The 23,820-nt window shown below is 46.1% G+C and overlaps 2 pseudogenes; one reads left to right on the top strand and one right to left on the bottom strand.

The window, feature by feature from the left end:
* Positions 1-1,797: 1,797 nt before the first annotated feature.
* LOC135052181 (5S ribosomal RNA) lies at positions 1,798-1,915 on the bottom strand (annotated as a pseudogene).
* Positions 1,916-4,693: 2,778 nt separating this feature from the next.
* On the top strand, positions 4,694-4,811 carry LOC135052182 (5S ribosomal RNA; annotated as a pseudogene).
* The last annotated feature ends 19,009 nt before the right edge of the window (positions 4,812-23,820 follow it).

Genomic DNA, 23,820 nt, shown 5'->3' on the forward strand with positions numbered 1-23,820 from the left:
AGGTCTGAAGCTACTCTGAAACTGCACAAAACTTTTTTGTAGCCGCTCTGCGATCCTTTCGTTCGCACTTCTGCTAAGCTAAAATACACTCCCAGTGGGCGGCGACATAACGTTTGCACGGCTGCTAAAAACTTCTAGCGAGCGAACAACTCGGAATGACCACCATAGTCCTTAGTCTGCCCTGTTCCACTTGTCCACATGTCCGTAGTTAAGTGGACACTGGATTCAACCGCATTTTGTAGGACACTGGTGACTCTTTTTCTGACATCTGTGTACATTCTTGGTATCGCCTGCCTAGAGAAGTGGAACCTAGATGGGATTTGATACCAGGGACACACTATCTCCATCAATTCTCTAAGTCCCACTGAACTAATGGTGGATACAGGACCGACCTCTAACACTAACATAGCTGCCAAGGCCTCAGTTATCCGCTTTGCAAAAGGATTACTGCTGTCATATTTAATCTTCCTCACAAAGGACTGTTGGACAGTCAATTGCTTACTGGAAGCAGTACAAGTGGTCTTCCGACTTCCCCTCTGGGATGACGATCGACTCCCAGCAGAAACAACAGCAGCGGCAGCAACAGCAGGCGTACCACTCAAGGATACTATGGAGGAATTCCGGTTATGAGAGGACTCCTCAGTCTTGACAGTGACATGGCCTGCAGGATTACGGACGTTCCTGACTGAGGAGGAAGTTGACGTTGAGGGAGTTGGTGGTGTGGCTTGCAGGAGCTTGGGTACAGGAGGAAGAAGGGATTTAGGTGTCAGTGGACTGCTTACACTCTTACCCAAAGTTTCACAACTTGACACTGACTTCTGATGAATGCGCAGCAGGTGACGTATAAGGGAGGATATTCCGAGGTGGTTAACATCCTTACCCTTACTTATTACAGATTGACAGAGGCAACAGATGGCTTGACACCTGTTGTCCAGATTTGTTGAGAAATAATTCCACACCTAAGAGGTGGCTTTTTTGGTAGTTTTCCCAGGCATCACAATGGGCTTCTTCGTCCCAAGGACAACAGGTGTCTCCCCCGGTGCCTGACTTAAACAAACCACATCACCATCAGAATCCTCATCGTCAACTTCCTCCTCAGCGCCAGCAACACCCATATCCTCATCCTGGTGTACTTCAACAATGACATCTTCAATTTGAATATCAGGAACTGGACTGTGGGTGCTCCTTCCAGCACTTGCAGGGGGCTTGCAAATGGTGGAAGGAGCCAACTCTTCCCGTCCAGTGTTGAGACGGTCAGGCATTGCAACTGCTGACACACTTGGACTCTCGGGAAAATGTATGGTTCTTATATAGTACAGGAGCCAAAAAGAAAAGAAAGACTATGTGTCTTTTCTGGGGCACACTTTTATTATGAAATATGTGGTCTTGTAATGTTTAAAATGTAACTTTTATTAGTAATCCTCTAAAAAAAGGGCTATAAGGCAAAGGACAAAGTAATAGTAATGATAACAACAATTTGTCATAAGGTTTGTCTATCCGAATAAAAATATTTTAGATTAAGTAATACAAATCAAACTTGATAGCTCTATTGGGCGAAATTATATGTGTGTCTCTGATGTTAGAAAGAATAAATAACCTAAATTGCCTTCTTCCGAATTTGTGATAAACAATGAACTATATTTATAATGAAAATAAAAATATAGCGGAAAGAAGGGTTATTATTCAGTCTGATAAGCCGGGCTCCACTCTGATAATTAATAAGATATAAATTTCCAAAATCTGAGATAGAAAATAATACTATGGTTCCAGGTCCTGTTTCCTGGGTTTTGATATAAATACCTGCAGTACCAAGTATTCTCTGGTGGTCTCCCAACCAGGTACTGACCTGGCCCACAGTGCTTGGCTTCCAAGATCAGACGAGGTTGGGCATACTCAGTGTGGTTTGACCGCAGGTGGGTATACCCTGCTTAATGATACCTGGAACCAAGTATTAGGCTCTGAGAAATCCCAAAGTTTTTTGATGAGATTACTGGATGCTCTTAAATCCAGACACTGGCGGCACCTGATATTCCCTGATGGTTTCCAAAGACAAAAGCTTCACCGGCCCCCTGGGCTGAACTTCAAAGAAAAATGAATGAAGTTGGTCTGCTTCAATGTTGTTGACCTTGGGTGAGTAAATAGATAGCACCGGTGGCTATTGGAAGTCAATGGGGAAACAAAAATCAGCTGCGGGTTGATTGAGTTTGATCTAGAGTATATATGAACTCCCCAGATTTGGCCAGGAGTACTGAGTAAATGGTAGTGTGATACTGGTATACATAAATTGGAGTGTAGAAAAAAAGGGGTATAGGAAAGAGACAGAGAAAAAGAGAATCAGGTCTGTGTTAAACAGCACTTCTGCTTTTTTATCATCTGTCTGGACATCGAATGAAAAAATGAGAGGGTGGTGAGAAACGACACTGAGACCGAAAGAAGGTAGAGGGACTCTTCTACTGTCCTGTCTTGTAGCAAAATGGTGCTCTGTTTACATACTGCATTGCAGAGCCACCCAGATTGCTTAGACAGAATGAGAGGGAGTACCAGAAATTTTATGTAAAAACTGGAATGTCAAGAAAAATTATAAAAAAATATATATAGATTGCTATGTGGATAGAGATTCAAATAATTGTGATGAGTCACTCATTTCATCCAACATTTGCGGCAAAAAAATGCGTGTAATCAGTCGGATAATAAATTAACAACTGCACAATGCAAGTTAGCAAAAAGATGTTAAAAATTCAGTTATTGCAGTATGTCAAAAAGGTCACAAGGCACTAGCCTAAAAGGATGTAAATGTTCTTATAGGAATTATTGACCAATAAACCAAAAAAACAGGACTGAACCTTTGAGGAACCATGTATAGATTGTGAATAGATATAGGAAAACAAATTGAAAAAGAGTCCTGGACCTAGGTGCGGCTTAATATTAAACCTGGTGTATTCCCATTGTTGCCATATATCCCTGGTAGAAGAAATATATATATGTATGTCGCTCTTGGATTGTTTCTCTTATCAAAATGTATGTGTATAATCATAGCGATAAATGAGAGACTTTGAGCAAAGGATGGAGTTTACCAGAGATATTGTATCCGATGGGGCATCAGAAAAAAGGTCCTGTAACCTACTGGTAGGTGGAGGGGTGGAATACCCCCCTTGGTCACTGTAAACCGCCGCTGAAAGTCCGTGGTGGAGGGTGAGCCCAGCAATGAGACGCCGGTGTCCGCGGTCCGCTGACCGGAAGTTCGGAACACCGGAACCGGAAGTAACGTACGTTTCGCTCAGGAGAGCTTGTTCACAGATTGCCTGGCAATCTGTGAACAAGCTCTCCTGAGCGAAACGTACGTCACTTCCGGTACCGGTGTTCCGAACTTCCGGTCAGCGGACCGCGGACACCGGCGTCTCATTGCTGGGCTCACCCTCCACCACGGACTTTCAGCGGCGGTTTCCATTGACCAAGGGGGGTATTCCACCCCTCCACCTACCAGTAGGTTACAGGACCTTTTTTCTGATGCCCCATCGGATACAATATCTCTGGTAAACTCCATCCTTTGCTCAAAGTCTCTCATTTATCGCTGTGATTATACACATACATTTTGATAAGAGAAACAATCCAAGAGCGACATACATATATATATTTCTTCTACCAGGGATATATGTCAACAATGGGAATACACCAGGTTTAATATTAAGCCGCACCTAGGTCCAGGACTCTTTTTCAATTTGTTTTCCTATATCTATTTACAATCTATACATGGTTCCTCAAAGGTTCAGTCCTGTTTTTTTGGTTTCTTGGTCAATAATTCCTATAAGAACATTTACATCCTTTTAGGCTAGTGCCTTGTGACCTTTTTGACATACTGCAATAACTGAATTTTTAACATCTTTTTGCTAACTTGCATTGTGCAGTTGTTAATTTATTATCCGACTGATTACACACATTTTTTTTGCCGCAAATGTTGGATCAAATGAGTGACTCATCACAATTATTTGAATCTCTATCCACATAGCAATCTATATATATTTTTTTATAATTTTTCTTGACATTCCAGTTTTTACATTAAATTTCTGGTACTCCCTCTCATTCTGTCTAAGCAATCTGGGTGGCTCTGCAATGCAGTATGTAAACAGAGCACCATTTTGCTACAAGATAGGACAGTAGAAGAGTCCCTCTACCTTCTTTCGGTCTCAGTGTCGTTTCTCACCACCCTCTCATTTTTTCATTCGATGTCCAGACAGATGATAAAAAAGCAGAAGTGCTGTTTAACACAGACCTGATTCTCTTTTTCTCTATCTCTTTCCTATACCCCTTTTTTTCTACACTCCAATTTATGTATACCAGTATCACACTAACATTTACTCACTACTCCTGGCCAAATCTGGGGAGTTCATATATACTCTGGATCAAACTCAATCAACCCGCAGCTGATTTTTGTTTCCCCATTGACTTCCAATAGCCACCGGTGATATCTATTTACTCACCCAAGGTCAACAACATTGAAGCAGACCAACTTCATTCATTTTTCTTTGAAGTTCAGCCCAGGGGGCCGGTGAAGCTTTTGTCTTTGGAAACCATCAGGGAATATCAGGTGCCGCCAGTGTCTGGATTTAAGAGCATCCAGTAATCTCATCAAAAAACTTTGGGATTTCTCAGAGCCTAATACTTGGTTCCAGGTATCATTAAGCAGGATATACCCACCTGCGGTCAAACCACACTGAGTATGCCCAACCTCGTCTGATCTTGGAAGCCAAGCACTGTGGGCCAGGTCAGTACCTGGTTGGGAGACCACCAGAGAATACTTGGTACTGCAGGTATTTATATCCAAACCCAGGAAACAGGACCTGGAACCATAGTATTATTTTCTATCTCAGATTTTGGAAATTTATATCTTATTAATTATCAGTGTGGAGCCCGGCTTATCAGACTGAATAATAACCCTTCTTTCCGCTATATTTTTATTTTCATTATAAATATAGTTCATTGTTTATCACAAATTCGGAAGAAGGCAATTTAGGTTATTTATTCTTTCTAACATCAGAGACACACATATAATTTCGCCCAATAGAGCTATCAAGTTTGATTTGTATTACTTAATCTAAAATATTTTTATTCGGATAGACAAACCTTATGACAAATTGTTGTTATCATTACTATTACTTTGTCCTTTGCCTTATAGCCTTTTTTTTAGAGGATTACTAATAAAAGTTACATTTTAAACATTACAAGACCACATATTTCATAATAAAAGTGTGCCCCAGAAAAGACACATAGTCTTTCTTTTCTTTTTGGCTCCTGTACTATACAAGAACCATACATTTTCCCGTGACTAGTTTACTGAACTATCTCTGGGAGCACCGCCAACCCAGTGACAAATACTAATTATTTGTTTGTTATATGGCCTATATGTTGGTTTATTTTAGAGCTATAGCTTTAACTTATATCATTTAAAGTACCAAGGATTTAGATTGAGAGATCCTGTGCAGACTGCACCAACCCTTTTCCAGAACACTTGGACTCTCCTTGGGGATTTGTGATACCATCTCAGAGCACACAGTTCTTTTCTGTGCTTTTTCCAGCTTAACTCTTTTAATTTTTCTAGCGGTAGGATGAGGGCTTCCATTGTCATGTGAAGCTGAACCACTAGCCATGAACATAGGCCAGGGCCTCAGCGTTCCTTGCCACTCCGTGTCGTAAATGACATATTGGCAAATTTAAGTTTCTCCACAGACGATTTAAATTTCTTTTTTTGGTTCTTTTTACTGAACTTTGGCTTTTTGGATTTTACATGCCCTCTACTATCACATTGGGCATCGGCCTTGGCAGACGACGTTGATTGCATTTCATTGTCTATGTCATGGCTAGTGGCAGCAGCTTCAGCACTTGGAGGAAGTGGTTCTTCTTAATCTTCCCTTATTTTATCCTCAAAATTTTGGTTCTCCATTATTTTTGGGGGGTTATATGAGACAATATGCGACACAGGAATGACTGGAATGACTGATGAGACAGGACACTACCACTGGTCTGATGCAGCACAACAGGTTGTTGTTATAATTATTATACTGCAGCAGTGGACATATAGCAGCAGCGTATATCGTCACTGGAATTACTGATGACACAGGACACTACCACTGGTCTGATGCAGCACAACAGGTTGTTGTTAAAATTATTATACTGCAGCAGTGGGCATATAGCAGCAGCGTATATCGTCACTGGAATGATTGATGAGACAGGACACTACCACTGGTCTGATGCAGCACAACAGGTTGTTGTTATAATTATTATACTGCAGCAGTGGGCATATAGCAGCAGCGTATATCGTCACTGGAATGACTGATGAGACAGGACACTACCACTGGTCTGCACAACACAGCACCACTTTATACAGATACACTGGATATATGGCAGCAGAGAACACCAACACTGTGACTGGCTGCACTGATGCAGCACAATACACTGACTACACTGGACTGGTCTGCGCAACACAGCACCACTTTATACAGATACACTGGATATATGGCAGCAGAGAACACCAACACTGTGACTGGCTGCACTGATGCAGCACAATACACTGACTACACTGGACTGGTCTGCACAACACAGCACCACTTTATACAGCTACACTGGATATATGGCAGCAGAGAACACCAACACTGTGACTGGCTGGACTGATGCAGCACAAAACACTGACTACACTGGACTGGTCTGCACAACTCAGCACCACTTATACAGCTACACTGGATATATGGCAGCAGAGAACACCAACACTGTGACTGGCTGGACTGATACAGCACAATACACTGACTACACTGGACTGGTCTGCACAACACAGCACCACTTTATACAGCTACACTGGATATATGGCAGCAGAGAACACCAACACTGTGACTGGCTGGACTGATGCAGCACAATACACTCAGTGACTACACTGGACTGGACTGAGCAGCACAACACTTGCCACCCCACTTTCCCACCCCCACACAGACACTGAACACTAAGGACACGTCCTCTCCATACACTCTCCGAGACTGGAGTGAAAATGGGTGCAACACGCGTCTACTTATATGGAATCCAAATCCTTTGAGAATCCGACAGCGGGATGATGACGTTTTGCCGCGTTCGGGTTTACGAGTCAGGCGGGAAAACCCGAGCCTGACTCGGATCCAGACTCGAGACGTGAAGAACCCGCTCATCTCTACTTTATTTAACGTCTTTCGTCAGGAGGCTCCTGACGAAAGACGCTAAATAAAGGCGTCTAAAACATTGATAACCAAAAAGCTTTTTGCAGCTGCTTCTTTTTCTAATCCTGGAAGTGCCGCCCGTTACTGCTTGCTTTGAGATCCGAGTCTGGCTTGGGTTTTCCCGCCAGACTCAGATCCCAAAGAGAGGCCGAACATCATCTTCCTGCTGTCGGATTCTCACGGGTTTTGGATTCTATAAAGGTCTTCGTGATCAGCACTATCTTCACTCCGACTGTGGAGAGTGTACTGGATGGAGGTGTCCGTCAGTACTGTGGGTTGTATCAGTCCAGGGGTGCTCTGTCAGTTCTGCTGTATCAGTCCAGGGGTGCTCTGTGAGCTCTACTGTATCAGTCCAGGGGTGCTCTGTGAGCTCTGCTGTATCAGTCCAGGGGTGCTCTTTCAGCTCTGCTGTATCAGTCCAGGGGTGCTCTGTGAGCTCTGCTGTATCAGTTCAGGGGTGCTCTGTGAGCTCTGCTGTATCAGTCCAGGGGTGCTCTTTCAGCTCTGCTGTATCAGTCCAGGGGTGCTCTGTGAGCTCTGCTGTATCAGTTCAGGGGTGCTCTGTCAGCTCTACTGTATCAGTCCAGGGGTGCTCTGTCAGCTCTGCTGTGTCAGTCCAGAGGTGCTCTGTCAGCACTGCTGTGTCAGTCCAGGGGTGCTCTTTCAGCTCTACTGTATCAGTCCGGGGATGCTTTGTGAGCTCTACTGTATCAGTCCAGGGGTGCTTTGTGAGCTCTACTGTATCAGTCCAGGGGTGCTCTGTGAGCTCTGCTGTATCAGTCCAGGGGTGCTCTGTCAGCTCTGCTGTATCAGTCCAGGGGTGCTCTGTGCGTTCTGCTGTATCAGTCTAGGGCAGAGCCGGATTAAGGGGGGTGCCAAGGGGGTCAGTACCCCGGGCCCCCCTGGAATAAGGGGCCCCCCAGCCAAAGCTGCTCTGCATCGCTCTGGTGCTGCTGTCCCCTCTGCCCTGTATCAGTCGCTGACGCTGACCCGTGAGGAGGGGGGAGGGAGCCACACGAACAGCCGCGAGCGGGACATCACATCCCCGCTGGCAGCGCGGAATCCTCCCTCCCCAGTAGTCTTCTCCTCCCTGCTGCAGCTTGGAGCCTTGACCCCGAATTCTCCTTGTGCCGGTGGCTGGCTTTGTGCTGGGCTGGGGGGAAAAGGGGGGTGGCCCAAATGTTTTTTTTTTATTTCAATGAATGCTGTCCGGTCCTACGGCAGGCATTCGGAGCCCCGCCCCCTTGTGGCTGTATACCGCGATTCGGGGGTTGGAGCAGAGGGGGCGGAGCTAATATGAGATAATTGTTATAGAATCACGTCATAATGGCTCCGCCCCCTCCCCGTCGACCCGCGAATCGCGGCATTTTTTGACGTGGGGGCGGGGCCTAATGGTGAACCGTGTCCCTGGCTCCCAGCAATATCTCCTGGCTGTGGCATCCATTCCTCACCCCTTTCCTCAGGGCAGGCTTCAGTGTAAGTGTGTGCACAGTTTGTGCTCTATCTGTGTGTATGTGTATGTGTTCTATTAGTGTGTATGTGTGTATATTTTCTATGTGTGTGTATGTGTTTTATGTGTATGTTGTGTATTTGTATGTGTGTGGGTGTATGAGCTCTATGTAATGTGTGTGTGTATGTATATATATATATATATATATATATATATATGTGAGAAAAAGAAGGGGAAATAGGGGTACCAGCGACTTACAGTGTCTATCAATTAAAATAACTATGAAGAATATGGCAGGATACGGTTTTAGAAAAAGGGTAACAATATATTTATTTATACAATTTATAACATAATGATGGGATAAAAAAGTAGGTAAAATTTTTTTTGATATGCAGTAAAAAAAAAAGAGATTTTTAAAAAACATAAACAGGTAAAAATAGAGTATATAATTTAGCTAGAATCCAAAATCATGTAAAATCAGTAAAAACAATTTCATACTGATAAAAAATTTCAGGATGATAAAAATGATGCTTATCTTTTTGAAGATGGAGAGTCAGTGGAGGTACACCCAACGCGTTTCGTCCTTAGACTTCATCAAGGGGTCAACCCCTTATCACTGCTGATTACTTAGGGTATAGCAGACACCTTACATTTTTAAAGGACTGTCTATAAATAACATATATATTGTTTTAATATTTATCTGCTCACACATACCTGTGGCGCCATACCCCCACTACCCAATATATATATATATATATATACACACAAATCGATTGGCCAGCACTCCCTCTCCTCAATCATCAGCCGTGGTGCTCTTTACACTGCCTTCACATAACCTCCAAAAGTATGTCACTCAGCGGGCTTCTTAATCACATATCACATATACGCCAGCTAGTTTCGCAACATTTCGGGTTTTATTTACCCTATTGTAGTATATGTGCTGTTTGACAAAGGTTAAATAAAACCCAAAACGTTGCTGAACTAGCTGGCGTTTGTGATATGTGATTAAGAACCCGCTGAGTGACATACTTTTGGAGTATGTATACACACACACACACACACAGTGGTCGAAGTGGGGTGGTATACAGCGGTATGGTATACCGCCACTTCTTCCACTGACCCGGAAATTAGGAAATTAAAGAGCAGCAGGAGGCGAGGGGAGTGGCCATCCAGCTGCACATGTTGCTCCCGGTCCCTGCGCGGCGGCCGGCGGCTGTGTAGAGCGCTGTACTAGCTCACAGCCGCCAACCGCCGCCTGCTGGTCACCGCAGCCAGCCACCCACCGCACGCTGCTCACCTCAGCCAGCCACCAGCTGCTCACCGCCGCCAGCCACCCGCCGCTCACCCGAAACAAATGAGGTAATGTTCCCCTGCTGTCACCTCTCTCCGTGTCGTTACCATCCCTGTCCCTTCTGTCACTCTCTCTCTCCCAGCTGTCACTGTCGTCACTCTCTCTCTCCCTGCTGTCACTGTCGTCACTCTCTCTCCCTGTCATCACTCTCTCTCTCCCTGTCGTCACTCTCTCTCTCCCTGTCGTCACTCTCTCTCTCCCTGTCGTCACAATTTCAGCTCATTCAGTGTGCTATAATGTGAATTTCGGGTCATTTAGTGTGCTATCATGTGAATTTCGGCTCATTCAATGTGCTACAATGGAATTTTGGCTCATTCAGTGTGCTACAATGTGAATTTCGGCTCATTCAGTGTGCTACAATGTGAATTTCGGCTCATTCAGTGTGCTACAATGTGAATTTCGGCTCACTCAGTGTGCTACAATGTGAATTTCGGCTCATTCATTGTGCTACAATGTGAATTTTGGCTCACTCAGTATGCTACAATGTGAATTTCGGCTCATTCAGTGTGCTATAATGTGAATTTCGGCTCATTCAGTGTGCTATAATGTGAATTTCGGCTCATTCAGTGTGCTATAATGTGAATTTCGGCTCATTCAGTGTGCTACAATGTGAATTTAGGCTCATTCAGTGTGCTATAATGTGAATTTCGGCTCGTACCATGTGCTATAATGTGAATTTCAGCTCGTACCATGTGCTATAAGGTGAAAGGGGCACCAGTACTAGATAGTATAAGGGGTTCTACTACACGGGGCACGCCCCCTTTTGGGTGGCCACACCCCCTTTTCTGGAGGCGTGTGCATAATTGTGTCCTTGACTTTTGCATTCCCCCACTTCAAAATTTCCACTTCGATCACTGTGTGTGTGTATATATATATATATATATACACACACACACAAACACGCACACATGTGTGTGCATCAAAGGAAACCCCCCTTCCGAATCCTGCTTTTGCCATTGCGGGGGGTGGTTGCTGGAGGGGGGGGGGGCCCTGTCTTGTGTGCCCTGGGCCCCCCAAGGGCTTAATCCGGCCCTGGTCTAGGGGTGCCCTTTCAGTTCTGCTGTACCAGTCCAGGGGTGCTCTGTCAGCTCTGCTGTATCAGTCCAAGGATGCTCAGTGAGCTGTGCTGTATCAGTCCAGGGGTTCTATTATCAGTCCAGGGGTGCTCTGTGAGCTCTGCTGTATCAGTCTGGGGGTGCTCTTTTAGATCTGCTGTATCAGTCCAGGGGTGCTCTTTCAGATCTGCTGTATCAGTCCAGGGGTGCTCTGTGAGATCTGCTGTATCAGTCCAGGGGTGTTCTTTCAGTTCTGCTGTATCAGTCCAGGGGTGCTCTTTCAGTTCTGCTGTATCAGTCCAGGGGTGCTCTGTTAGCTCTGCTGCATCAACCCAGGGGTGCTCTGTCATCTCTGCTGTATCAATCCAGGGGTGCTCTGTCATCTCTGCTGTATCAATCCAGGGGTGCTCTGTCTGTCTATCCAGGGGCTCTGCCCCAGTGTGAAATTAAAATAATAAACGCTAAAAACAAAACGTAAAAATATAATTATTAAAAACAATTTTTTTTTGTGCTACACCCAGTGTACTATACAATTTTTATTTAAGTAGTTTTAAGTACTGTGGCACTGCTGGTCAGACCGCAGTATATTATTATTTCATACTCATACACGTATTGTGAGACACTGTTGGTGAAGGTCAACCGTTGTCTTCAATTCACATTTCTGACTCATATACGTATTGTGGAATGCTGTTGGTGAAGGTCAGTCACGGGCCAATATTTACTAAGAATTTGAGTTTGTCCGATTTGTGGGTTTTTTTCTAAGTCCCTATCCGGGAATTCACTAAGCACCAATCTCGGCAGTGTTTGGACTATTCGTAATGGTTTGATTTGCAAAGTTCCTAAATACGAATGAATAGATCATCGGTCAAACACGGCTGTTATTTCATACAATACGGGCATTCACTATTCATTCGTATTTGGGTGTTAGTTTCTGAGTGCTCAAGTGCGGGTCTGTTTTTTTTCGATTCGTTAAAAAAAGCAGCAAAAAAATAGACCTGCTTTTTCCAGTCGAGTTTGGATAACCATGCACGGATCAGTGAGATCTGTGCATGGTTATCTATGGGAAAGGGTCTGTTTAGTGTAAAAACGAAAAAAAAAATTGCGTGGGGTCCCCCCTCCTAAGCATAACCAGCCTCGGGCTCTTTGAGCCGGTCCTGGTTGAAAAAATATGGGGGGGAAAATGACAGGGGTTCCCCCATATTTAATCAACCAGCACCGGGCTCTGCACCTGGTCCTGGTTCCAAACATACCGGGAACAAAAAGCGTAGGGGTCCCCCGTATTTTTGAAACCAGCACCGGGCTCCACTAGCCAGGTACATAATGCCACAGCCGGGGGACACTTTTATACTGGTCCCTGCGGCCCTGGCATTACATACCCAACTAGTCACCTCTGGCCGGGGTACCCTGGAGGAGTGAGAACCCCTTAAATCAAGGGGTCCCCCCCTCCAGCCACCCAAGGGCCAGGGGTGAAGCCCGAGGCTGTCCCCCCCATCTAAGGGCGGCGGATGGGGGGTAGATAGCCTTTTGAAAAAATGTGAATATTGTTTTTAGTAGCAGTAGTACAAGTCCCAGCAAGCCTCCCCTGCAAGCTGGTACTTGGAGAACCACAAGTATCAGCATGCGGTGGAAAACCTGGCCCGCTGGTACCTGTAGTACTACTACTAAAAAAATACCCCCAAAAAAACAGGACACACACCGTGAAAGTATAAGTTTATTACATACATGCACACCTCCATACATACATACTTACCTATGTTCCCACGAGGCTCGGTCCTCTTCTCCATGTAGAATCCTTGGGGTACCTGTGAAAAAAATTATACTCACATATTCCAGTGTAGAATCAGACCTTTGTATAATCCACGTACTTGGCAAAATAATAAAACGGAAACCCGACCACGCACTGAAAGGGGTCCCATGTTTACACATGGGACCCCTTTCCCCGACTGGCAGGACCCCCCTGACTCCTGTCAAAGAGGGTCCCTTCAGCCAATCAGGGAGCGACACGTCGTGGTACTCTCCTGATTGGCTGTGTGCTCCTGTAGTGTCTGTCAGGCAGCACACGGCACAGATACAATGTAGCGCCTATGCGCTCCATTGTAGCCAATGGTGGGAACTTTGCGGTCAGCGGTGAGGTTACTTTCGGTCAACCGCTGACCGCAAAGTTCCCACCATTGGCTAAAATGGAGCGCATAGGCGCTACATTGTATCTGTGCCGTGTGCTGCCTGACAGACACTACAGGAGCACACAGCCAATCAGGAGAGTGCCACGACATGGCCCCCCATCCGCCACCCTTGGATGGGGGGGACAGCCTCGGGCTTCACCCCTGGCCCTTGGGTTTCTGGAGGGGGGACCCCTTGATTTAAGGGGTTCCCACTCCTCCAGGGTACCCCGGCCAGGGGTGACTAGTTGGGTATGTAATGCCAGGGCCGCAGGGACCAGTATAAACGTGTCCCCCGGCTGTGGCATTTTGTACCTGGCTAGTGGAGCCCGGTGCTGGTTTCAAAAATACGGGGGACCCCTATGCTTTTTGTCCCCCATATTTTTGGAACCAGGACCAGGCGCAGAGCCCGGTGCTGGTTGATTAAATATGGGGGAACCCCTGTCATTTCCCCCCCCATTTTTTTTCAACCAGGACCGGCTCAAAGAGCCCGAGGCTGGTTGTGCTTAGGAGGGGGGACCCCACGCAGATTTTTTAAGACGTTAATCACCTTTTTAAGGTACACAATGAAGCCCTGCACGGATCTCACAGATCCGTCCGGGATTCCTTGTGTTTTGTCAGGCAGTGTTTTACTCATCACTCCCGTAAAACACTGCCTGATATTACGAATCACATCGACATCGGAAAAAACGATTGTGCAAAACTCGGCAGCTTAGTGAATGATCGTATTAGGATTCATAAAGTTGCAGTAAAATGCACCCGATACCATTCGAGTTCAAACACCCTTCAAAACGGCCAAAACACGAATCTTTGTAAATATACCCCACGGTGTTCAACTACCATTTCTGACTTATACACATATTGTGCGACGCAGTTGGTGAAGGTCAATCGCAGTGTCCCATTACTATCTCTGATGCACACACGTATTGGGTGACACTGTAGGTGGTAGAGATGAGCGGGTTCGGTTTCTCTGAATCCGAACCCGCCAGAACTTCATGGTTTTTTTCACGGGTCCGAGCAGACTCGGATCTTCCCGCCTTGCTCGGTTAACCCGAGCGCGCCCGAACGTCATCATGACGCTGTCGGATTCTCGCGAGGCTCGGATTCTATCGCGAGACTCGGATTCTATATAAGGAGCCGCGCGTCGCCGCCATTTTCACACGTGCATTGAGATTGATAGGGAGAGGACGTGGCTGGCGTCCTCTCCATTTAGATTATAAGAGACTGAGAGAGATTTACTGGAGCTGACTAGGAGGAGTACTGTTACTGTAGAAGTGTAGAGACTGAGTGGAGAGAGTTTACTAGTGAGGACAGTGCAGTTTACTTTATAATCCGTTCTCTGCCTGAAAAAAGCGATACACAGCACACAGTGACTCAGTCACATACCATATCTGTGTGCACTGCTCAGGCTCAGGCCAGTGTGCTGCATCATCTATTATCTATATATAATATTATATATATCTGTCTGACTGCTCAGCTCACACAGCTTATAATTGTGGGGGAGACTGGGGAGCACTACTGCAGTGCCAGTTATAGGTTATAGCAGGAGCCAGGAGTACATAATATATTATATAGTGAGTGACCACCAGACACACAGTGCAGTTTATTTAATATATCCGTTCTCTGCCTGAAAAAAGCGATACACACAGTGACTCAGTCAGTCACATACCATATCTGTGTGCACTGCTCAGGCTCAGGCCAGTGTGCTGCATCATCTATTATCTATATATAATATTATATATATCTGTCTGACTGCTCAGCTCACACAGCTTATAATTGTGGGGGAGACTGGGGAGCACTACTGCAGTGCCAGTTATAGGTTATAGCAGGAGCCAGGAGTACATAATATATTATATAGTGAGTGACCACCAGACACACAGTGCAGTTTATTTAATATATCCGTTCTCTGCCTGAAAAAAGCGATACACACAGTGACTCAGTCAGTCACATACCATATCTGTGTGCACTGCTCAGGCTCAGGCCAGTGTGCTGCATCATCTATATATATTATATATCTGTCTGACTGCTCAGCTCACACAGCTTATAATTGTGGGGGAGACTGGGGAGCACTACTGCAGTGCCAGTTATAGGTTATAGCAGGAGCCAGGAGTACATATTATATTAAAATTAAACAGTGCACACTTTTGCTGCAGGAGTGCCACTGCCAGTGTGACTGACCAATGACCTGACCACACTGACCACCAGTATAGTTAGTAGTATACTTATATTGTGATTGCCTGAAAAAGTTAAACACTCGTCGTGTGACTTCACTTGTGTGTTTTTTTTTTTTTATTCTATAAAAATAAAACTCATTCTGCTGACAGACAGTGTCCAGCAGGTCCGTCATTATATAATATATAATATATACCTGTCCGGCTGCAGTAGTGATATATATATATTTTTTATATCATTTATCATCCAGTCGCAGCAGATACAGTACGGTAGTTCACGGCTGTGGCTACCTCTGTGTCTCTGCACTCGGCAGGCAGTCCGTCCATAATTGTAATACCACCTAACCGTGGATTTTTTTCATTCTTCTTTATACATACATAGTTACATAGACATCTTCTCTTTATCAACCAGTCTATATTAGCTGCAGACACAGTACAGTACGGTAGTTCACGGCTGTGGCTACCTCTGTGTCTGCACTCGGCAGGCAGTCCGTCCATAATTGTATACCACCTAACCGTGGTTTTTTTTCATTCTTCTTTATACATACATAGTTACATAGACATCTTCTCTTTATCAACCAGTCTATATTAGCTGCAGACACAGTACAGTACGGTAGTTCACGGCTGTGGCTACCTCTGTGTCTGCACTCGGCAGGCAGTCCGTCCATAATTGTATACCACCTAACCGTGGATTTTTTTCAGTCTTCTTTATACATACATAGTTACATAGACATCTTCTCTTTATCAACCAGTCTATATTAGCTGCAGACACAGTACAGTACGGTAGTTCACGGCTGTGGCTACCTCTGTGTCTGCAGTCGGCAGGCAGTCCATAATTGTATACTAGTATCCATCTCCATTGTTTACCTGAGGTGTCTTTTAGTTGTGCCTATTAAAATATGGAGAACAAAAATGTTGAGGTTCCAAAATTAGGGAAAGATCAAGATCCACTTCCACCTCGTGCTGAAGCTGCTGCCACTAGTCATGGCCGAGACGATGAAATGCCAGCAACGTCGTCTGCCAAGGCCGATGCCCAATGTCATAGTACAGAGCATGTCAAATCCAAAACACCAAATATCAGAAAAAAAAGGACTCCAAAACCTAAAATAAAATTGTCGGAGGAGAAGCGTAAACTTGCCAATATGCCATTTACCACACGGAGTGGCAAGGAACGGCTGAGGCCCTGGCCTATGTTCATGGCTAGTGGTTCAGCTTCACATGAGGATGAAAGCACTCAGCCTCTCGCTAGAAAAATGAAAAGACTCAAGCTGGCAAAAGCAGCACAGCAAAGAACTGTGCATTCTTCGAAATCCCAAATCCACAAGGAGAGTCCAATTGTGTCGGTTGCGATGCCTGACCTTCCCAACACTGGACGTGAAGAGCATGCGCCTTCCACCATTTGCACGCCCCCTGCAAGTGCTGGAAGGAGCACCCGCAGTCCTGTTCCTGATAGTCAGATTGAAGATGTCAGTGTTGAAGTACACCAGGATGAGGAGGATATGGGTGTTGCTGGCGCTGGGGAGGAAATTGACCAGGAGGATTCTGATGGTGAGGTGGTTTGTTTAAGTCAGGCACCCGGGGAGACACCTGTTGTCCGTGGGAGGAATATGGCCGTTGACATGCCAGGTGAAAATACCAAAAAAATCAGCTCTTCGGTGTGGAGGTATTTCACCAGAAATGCGGACAACAGGTGTCAAGCCGTGTGTTCCCTTTGTCAAGCTGTAATAAGTAGGGGTAAGGACGTTAACCACCTCGGAACATCCTCCCTTATACGTCACCTGCAGCGCATTCATAATAAGTCAGTGACAAGTTCAAAAACTTTGGGTGACAGCGGAAGCAGTCCACTGACCAGTAAATCCCTTCCTCTTGTAACCAAGCTCACGCAAACCACCCCACCAACTCCCTCAGTGTCAATTTCCTCCTTCCCCAGGAATGCCAATAGTCCTGCAGGCCATGTCACTGGCAATTCTGACGAGTCCTCTCCTGCCTGGGATTCCTCCGATGCATCCTTGCGTGTAACGCCTACTGCTGCTGGCGCTGCTGTTGTTGCCGCTGGGAGTCGATGGTCATCCCAGAGGGGAAGTCGTAAGCCCACTTGTACTACTTCCAGTAAGCAATTGACTGTTCAACAGTCCTTTGCGAGGAAGATGAAATATCACAGCAGTCATCCTACTGCAAAGCGGATAACTGAGGCCTTGACAACTATGTTGGTGTTAGACGTGCGTCCGGTATCCGCCGTTAGTTCACAGGGAACTAGACAATTTATTGAGGCAGTGTGCCCCCGTTACCAAATACCATCTAGGTTCCACTTCTCTAGGCAGGCGATACCGAGAATGTACACGGACGTCAGAAAAAGACTCACCAGTGTCCTAAAAAATGCAGTTGTACCCAATGTCCACTTAACCACGGACATGTGGACAAGTGGAGCAGGGCAGGGTCAGGACTATATGACTGTGACAGCCCACTGGGTAGATGTATGGACTCCCGCCGCAAGAACAGCAGCGGCGGCACCAGTAGCAGCATCTCGCAAACGCCAACTCTTTCCTAGGCAGGCTACGCTTTGTATCACCGCTTTCCAGAATACGCACACAGCTGAAAACCTCTTACGGCAACTGAGGAAGATCATCGCGGAATGGCTTACCCCAATTGGACTCTCCTGTGGATTTGTGGCATCGGACAACGCCAGCAATATTGTGTGTGCATTAAATATGGGCAAATTCCAGCACGTCCCATGTTTTGCACATACCTTGAATTTGGTGGTGCAGAATTTTTTAAAAAACGACAGGGGCGTGCAAGAGATGCTGTCGGTGGCCAGAAGAATTGCGGGACACTTTCGGCGTACAGGCACCACGTACAGAAGACTGGAGCACCACCAAAAACTACTGAACCTGCCCTGCCATCATCTGAAGCAAGAAGTGGTAACGAGGTGGAATTCAACCCTCTATATGCTTCAGAGGTTGGAGGAGCAGCAAAAGGCCATTCAAGCCTATACAATTGAGCACGATATAGTAGGTGGAATGCACCTGTCTCAAGCGCAGTGGAGAATGATTTCAACGTTGTGCAAGGTTCTGATGCCCTTTGAACTTGCCACACGTGAAGTCAGTTCAGACACTGCCAGCCTGAGTCAGGTCATTCCCCTCATCAGGCTTTTGCAGAAGAAGCTGGAGACATTGAAGGAGGAGCTAACACGGAGCGATTCCGCTAGGCATGTGGGACTTGTGGATGGAGCCCTTAATTCGCTTAACAAGGATTCACGGGTGGTCAATCTGTTGAAATCAGAGCACTACATTTTGGCCACCGTGCTCGATCCTAGATTTAAAGCCTACCTTGGATCTCTCTTTCCGGCAGACACAAGTCTGCTGGGGTTGAAAGACCTGCTGGTGACAAAATTGTCAAGTCAAGCGGAACGCGACCTGTCAACATCTCCTCCTTCACATTCTCCCGCAACTGGGGGTGCGAGGAAAAGGCTCAGAATTCCGAGCCCACCCGCTGGCGGTGATGCAGGGCAGTCTGGAGCGACTGCTGATGCTGACATCTGGTCCGGACTGAAGGACCTGACAACGATTACGGACATGTCGTCTACTGTCACTGCATATGATTCTCTCAACATTGATAGAATGGTGGAGGATTATATGAGTGACCGCATCCAAGTAGGCACGTCACACAGTCCGTACTTATACTGGCAGGAAAAAGAGGCAATTTGGAGGCCCTTGCACAAACTGGCTTTATTCTACCTAAGTTGCCCTCCCACAAGTGTGTACTCCGAAAGAGTGTTTAGTGCCGCCGCTCACCTTGTCAGCAATCGGCGTACGAGGTTACATCCAGAAAATGTGGAGAAGATGATGTTCATTAAAATGAATTATAATCAATTCCTCCGCGGAGACATTGACCAGCAGCAATTGCCTCCACAAAGTACACAGGGAGCTGAGATGGTGGATTCCAGTGGGGACGAATTGATAATCTGTGAGGAGGGGGATGTACACGGTGATATATCGGAGGGTGAAGATGAGGTGGACATCTTGCCTCTGTAGAGCCAGTTTGTGCAAGGAGAGATTAATTGCTTCTTTTTTGGGGGGGGTCCAAACCAACCCGTCATATCAGTCACAGTCGTGTGGCAGACCCTGTCACTGAAATGATGGGTTGGTTAAAGTGTGCATGTCCTGTTTTGTTTATACAACATAAGGGTGGGTGGGAGGGCCCAAGGACAATTCCATCTTGCACCTCTTTTTTCTTTTCTTTTTCTTTGCATCATGTGCTGATTGGGAGGGGTTTTTGGAAGGGACATCCTGCGTGACACTGCAGTGCCACTCCTAGATGGGCCCGGTGTTTGTGTCGGCCACTAGGGTCGCTAATCTTACTCACACAGTCAGCTACCTCATTGCGCCTCTTTTTTTCTTTGCGTCATGTGCTGTTTGGGGAGGGTTTTTTGGAAGGGACATCCTGCGTGACACTGCAGTGCCACTCCTAGATGGGCCCGGTGTTTGTGTCGGCCACTAGGGTCGCTAATCTTACTCACACAGCTACCTCATTGCGCCTCTTTTTTTCTTTGCGTCATGTGCTGTTTGGGGAGGGTTTTTTGGAAGGGACATCCTGCGTGACACTGCAGTGCCACTCCTAGATGGGCCCGGTGTTTGTGTCGGCCACTAGGGTCGCTAATCTTACTCACACAGCTACCTCATTGCGCCTCTTTTTTTCTTTGCGTCATGTGCTGTTTGGGGAGGGTTTTTTGGAAGGGACATCCTGCGTGACACTGCAGTGCCACTCCTAGATGGGCCCGGTGTTTGTGTCGGCCACTAGGGTCGCTAATCTTACTCACACAGCTACCTCATTGCGCCTCTTTTTTTCTTTGCGTCATGTGCTGTTTGGGGAGGGTTTTTTGGAAGGGACATCCTGCGTGACACTGCAGTGCCACTCCTAGATGGGCCCGGTGTTTGTGTCGGCCACTAGGGTCGCTTATCTTACTCACACAGCGACCTCGGTGCAAATTTTAGGACTAAAAATAATATTGTGAGGTGTGAGGTATTCAGAATAGACTGAAAATGAGTGTAAATTATGGTTTTTGAGGTTAATAATACTTTGGGATCAAAATGACCCCCAAATTCTATGATTTAAGCTGTTTTTTAGTGTTTTTTGAAAAAAACACCCGAATCCAAAACACACCCGAATCCGACGAAAAAAATTCGGTGAGGTTTTGCCAAAACGCGTTCGAACCCAAAACACGGCCGCGGAACCGAACCCAAAACCAAAACACAAAACCCGAAAAATTTCAGGCGCTCATCTCTAGTAGGTGGTACATTTTTGTTACAAATTGTGGTGTGAGCTGTACCCCACTTTGCATTTGTTGATAGCAATGAAGGATGAACAATTGAGAGGAGATCATGAACCATGTACTAGTGCCGAAGCTGCTGCCGTTAGTCATGACGATGCAAGTCTGTCAATGTCATTTGCTAAGGCTGATGCCCAATGGCATAGAGAACATGTAAAATAAAAATCGTGCATATAAAATCAAAGAAGCAATGTAATTTTACAGTGCTAAATATTTTTTAAAAAATCACAAAAAAGCTATGAAAAAGCCTATTGTCATACCTGGGCAAAAGATTTTAAAAAAACACAACTCTTTGGGGTAAATTTACTAAGCTCCCGATTTTGACCGAGATGCCGTTTTTTCATCAAAGTGTCATCTCGGTAATTTACTAAGCAATAATCACGGCAGTGATGAGGGCATTCGTAATTTTTTGCAAGTCCAAGAAAAAAATTACGAATGAATACACCATCGGTCAAAACGCGGCTGTTTAAGTATGAATCTCGGTAATTTACTAAGAAGTGCAAAGCAAAAAAAAAACAAACACTGCCGTGAAAAATTACAACTCGTAAAAAAGTGCTAAAAAAAAACAGACCTGCTTTTTTTTTCCGTGATTGGATAGGCATGCAGGGATCCATGAGATCCGTGCATGTATATCAGTGGGAAGGGGTGGGAAAGTTGTTATTTTATTAAAAAAAATTGCGTGGGGTCCCCCCTCCTAAGTAAAACCAGCCTCGGGCTCTTTGAGCCGATCCTGGTTGCAGAAATATGGGGTAAAAATTGACAGGGGTTCCCCCATATTTAAGCAACCAGCATCGGGCTCTGCGCCTGGTCCTGGTTCCAAAAATACGGGGGACAAAAAGAGTAGGGGTCCCCCGTATTTTTAAAACCAGCACCGGGCTCCACTAGCTGGACAGATAATGCCACAGCCGGGGGTCACTTTGATATAGTGCCCTGCGGCCGTGGCATCAAAAATCCAACTAGTCACCACTGGCCGGGGTACCCTGGGGGAGTGGGGACCCCTTCAATCAAGGGGTCCCCCCCCCAGCCACCCAAGGGCCAGGGGTGAAGCCCGAGGCTGTCCCCCCCCATCCAATGGGCTGCGGATGGGGAGGCTGATAGCCTTTTGTGATAATGAAAAGATATTGTTTTTAGTAGCAGTACTACAAGGCCCAGCAAGCCTCCCCCGCATGCTGGTACTTGGAGAACCACAAGTACCAGCATGCGACGGAAAAATGGGCCCGCTGGTACCTGTAGTACTACTACTAAAAAAATACCCAAAAAAAGACAAGACACACACACCGTGAAAGTAAAGATTTATTACATACATGCACACAAACATACATACATACTTACCTTATGTTCACACGCAGGTCGGTCCTCTTCTCCAGTAGAATCCAAGGGGTACCTGTTGAATAAATTCTACTCACCAGATCGCGGGTCCCAGGGTCCTCGGGGCATCCATTTGTAATCCATGTACTTGCATAAAATAAGAAAACGGAAAGCCGAGCCACGAACTGAAAGGGGCCCCATGTTTTCACATGGGACTCCTTTCCCCGAATGCCAGAAACCCACTCTGACTTCTGTCTAAGTGGTTTTCTTCAGCCAATCAGGGAGTGCCACGTTGTAGCACTCTCCTGATCGGCTGTGTGCTCCTGTACTGAGTGACAGGCGGCACACGGCAGTGTTACAATGTAGCGCCTATGCGCTCCATTGTAACCAATGGTGGGAACTTTCTGCTCAGCGGTGACGTCACTTTAGGTCAACCGCAGGGCAGAAAGTTCCCACCATTGGTTACAATGGAGCGCATAGGCGCTACATTGTAACACTGCCGTGTGCCGCCTGTCATACAGTACAGGAGCACACAGCCGATCAGGAGAGTGCTACAACGTGGCACTCCCTGATTGGCTGAAGAAACCCACTTAGACATCAGTCAGAGTGGGTTTCTGGCATTCGGGGAAAGGAGTCCCATGTGAAAACATGGGGCCCCTTTCAGTTCGTGGCTCGGCTTTCCGTTTTCTTATTTTATGCAAGTACGTGGATTACAAATGGATGCCCCGAGGACCCTGGGACCCGCGATCTGGTGAGTAGAATTTATTCAACAGGTACCCCTTGGATTCTACTGGAGAAGAGGACCGACCTGCGTGTGAACATAAGGTAAGTATGTATGTATGTTTGTGTGCATGTATGTAATAAATCTTTACTTTCACGGTGTGTGTGTCTTGTCTTTTTTTGGGTATTTTTTTAGTAGTAGTACTACAGGTACCAGCGGGCCCGTTTTTCCGTCGCATGCTGGTACTTGTGGTTCTCCAAGTACCAGCATGCGGGGGAGGCTTGCTGGGCCTTGTAGTACTGCTACTAAAAACAATATCTTTTCATTATCACAAAAGGCTATCAGCCTCCCCATCCGCAGCCCATTGGATGGGGGGGGACAGCCTCGGGCTTCACCCCTGGCCCTTGGGTGGCTGGGGGGGGGACCCCTTGATTGAAGGGGTCCCCACTCCCCCAGGGTACCCCGGCCAGGGGTGACTAGTTGGATTTTTGATGCCACGGCCGCAGGGCACTATATCAAAGTGACCCCCGGCTGTGGCATTATCTGTCCAGCTAGTGGAGCCCGGTGCTGGTTTTAAAAATACGGGGGACCCCTACTCTTTTTGTCCCCCGTATTTTTGGAACCAGGACCAGGCGCAGAGCCCGATGCTGGTTGCTTAAATATGGGGGAACCCCTGTCAATTTTTCCCCATATTTCTGCAACCAGGATCGGCTCAAAGAGCCCGAGGCTGGTTATGCTTAGGAGAGGGGACCCCACGCAATTTTTTTTTTTTATTTTACAGTGTTTAATTTAAAAAAAAAATGAACCCCAGCACGGATCACACAGATCCGGCCGAGATTCATTGTAAAAAAGTCGGCAGTGTTTTGCTAATCACTGCCGTAAAAATAAAAATAAAAACACGAATGACATCGACATCGGAACAAAAGAAAAACCCGAATACGGCAGCTTAGTAAATCCGTCGTAACAAATTCAAAAAGTTGCAGTTTTACACTTTCGATGTCATTCGTGATTGAACTTTGACCTGAAACGGGAAAATACGAATGT

Source organism: Pseudophryne corroboree, chromosome 2, assembly GCF_028390025.1.
Source record: "Pseudophryne corroboree isolate aPseCor3 chromosome 2, aPseCor3.hap2, whole genome shotgun sequence".
Taxonomy (NCBI): domain Eukaryota; kingdom Metazoa; phylum Chordata; class Amphibia; order Anura; family Myobatrachidae; genus Pseudophryne; species Pseudophryne corroboree.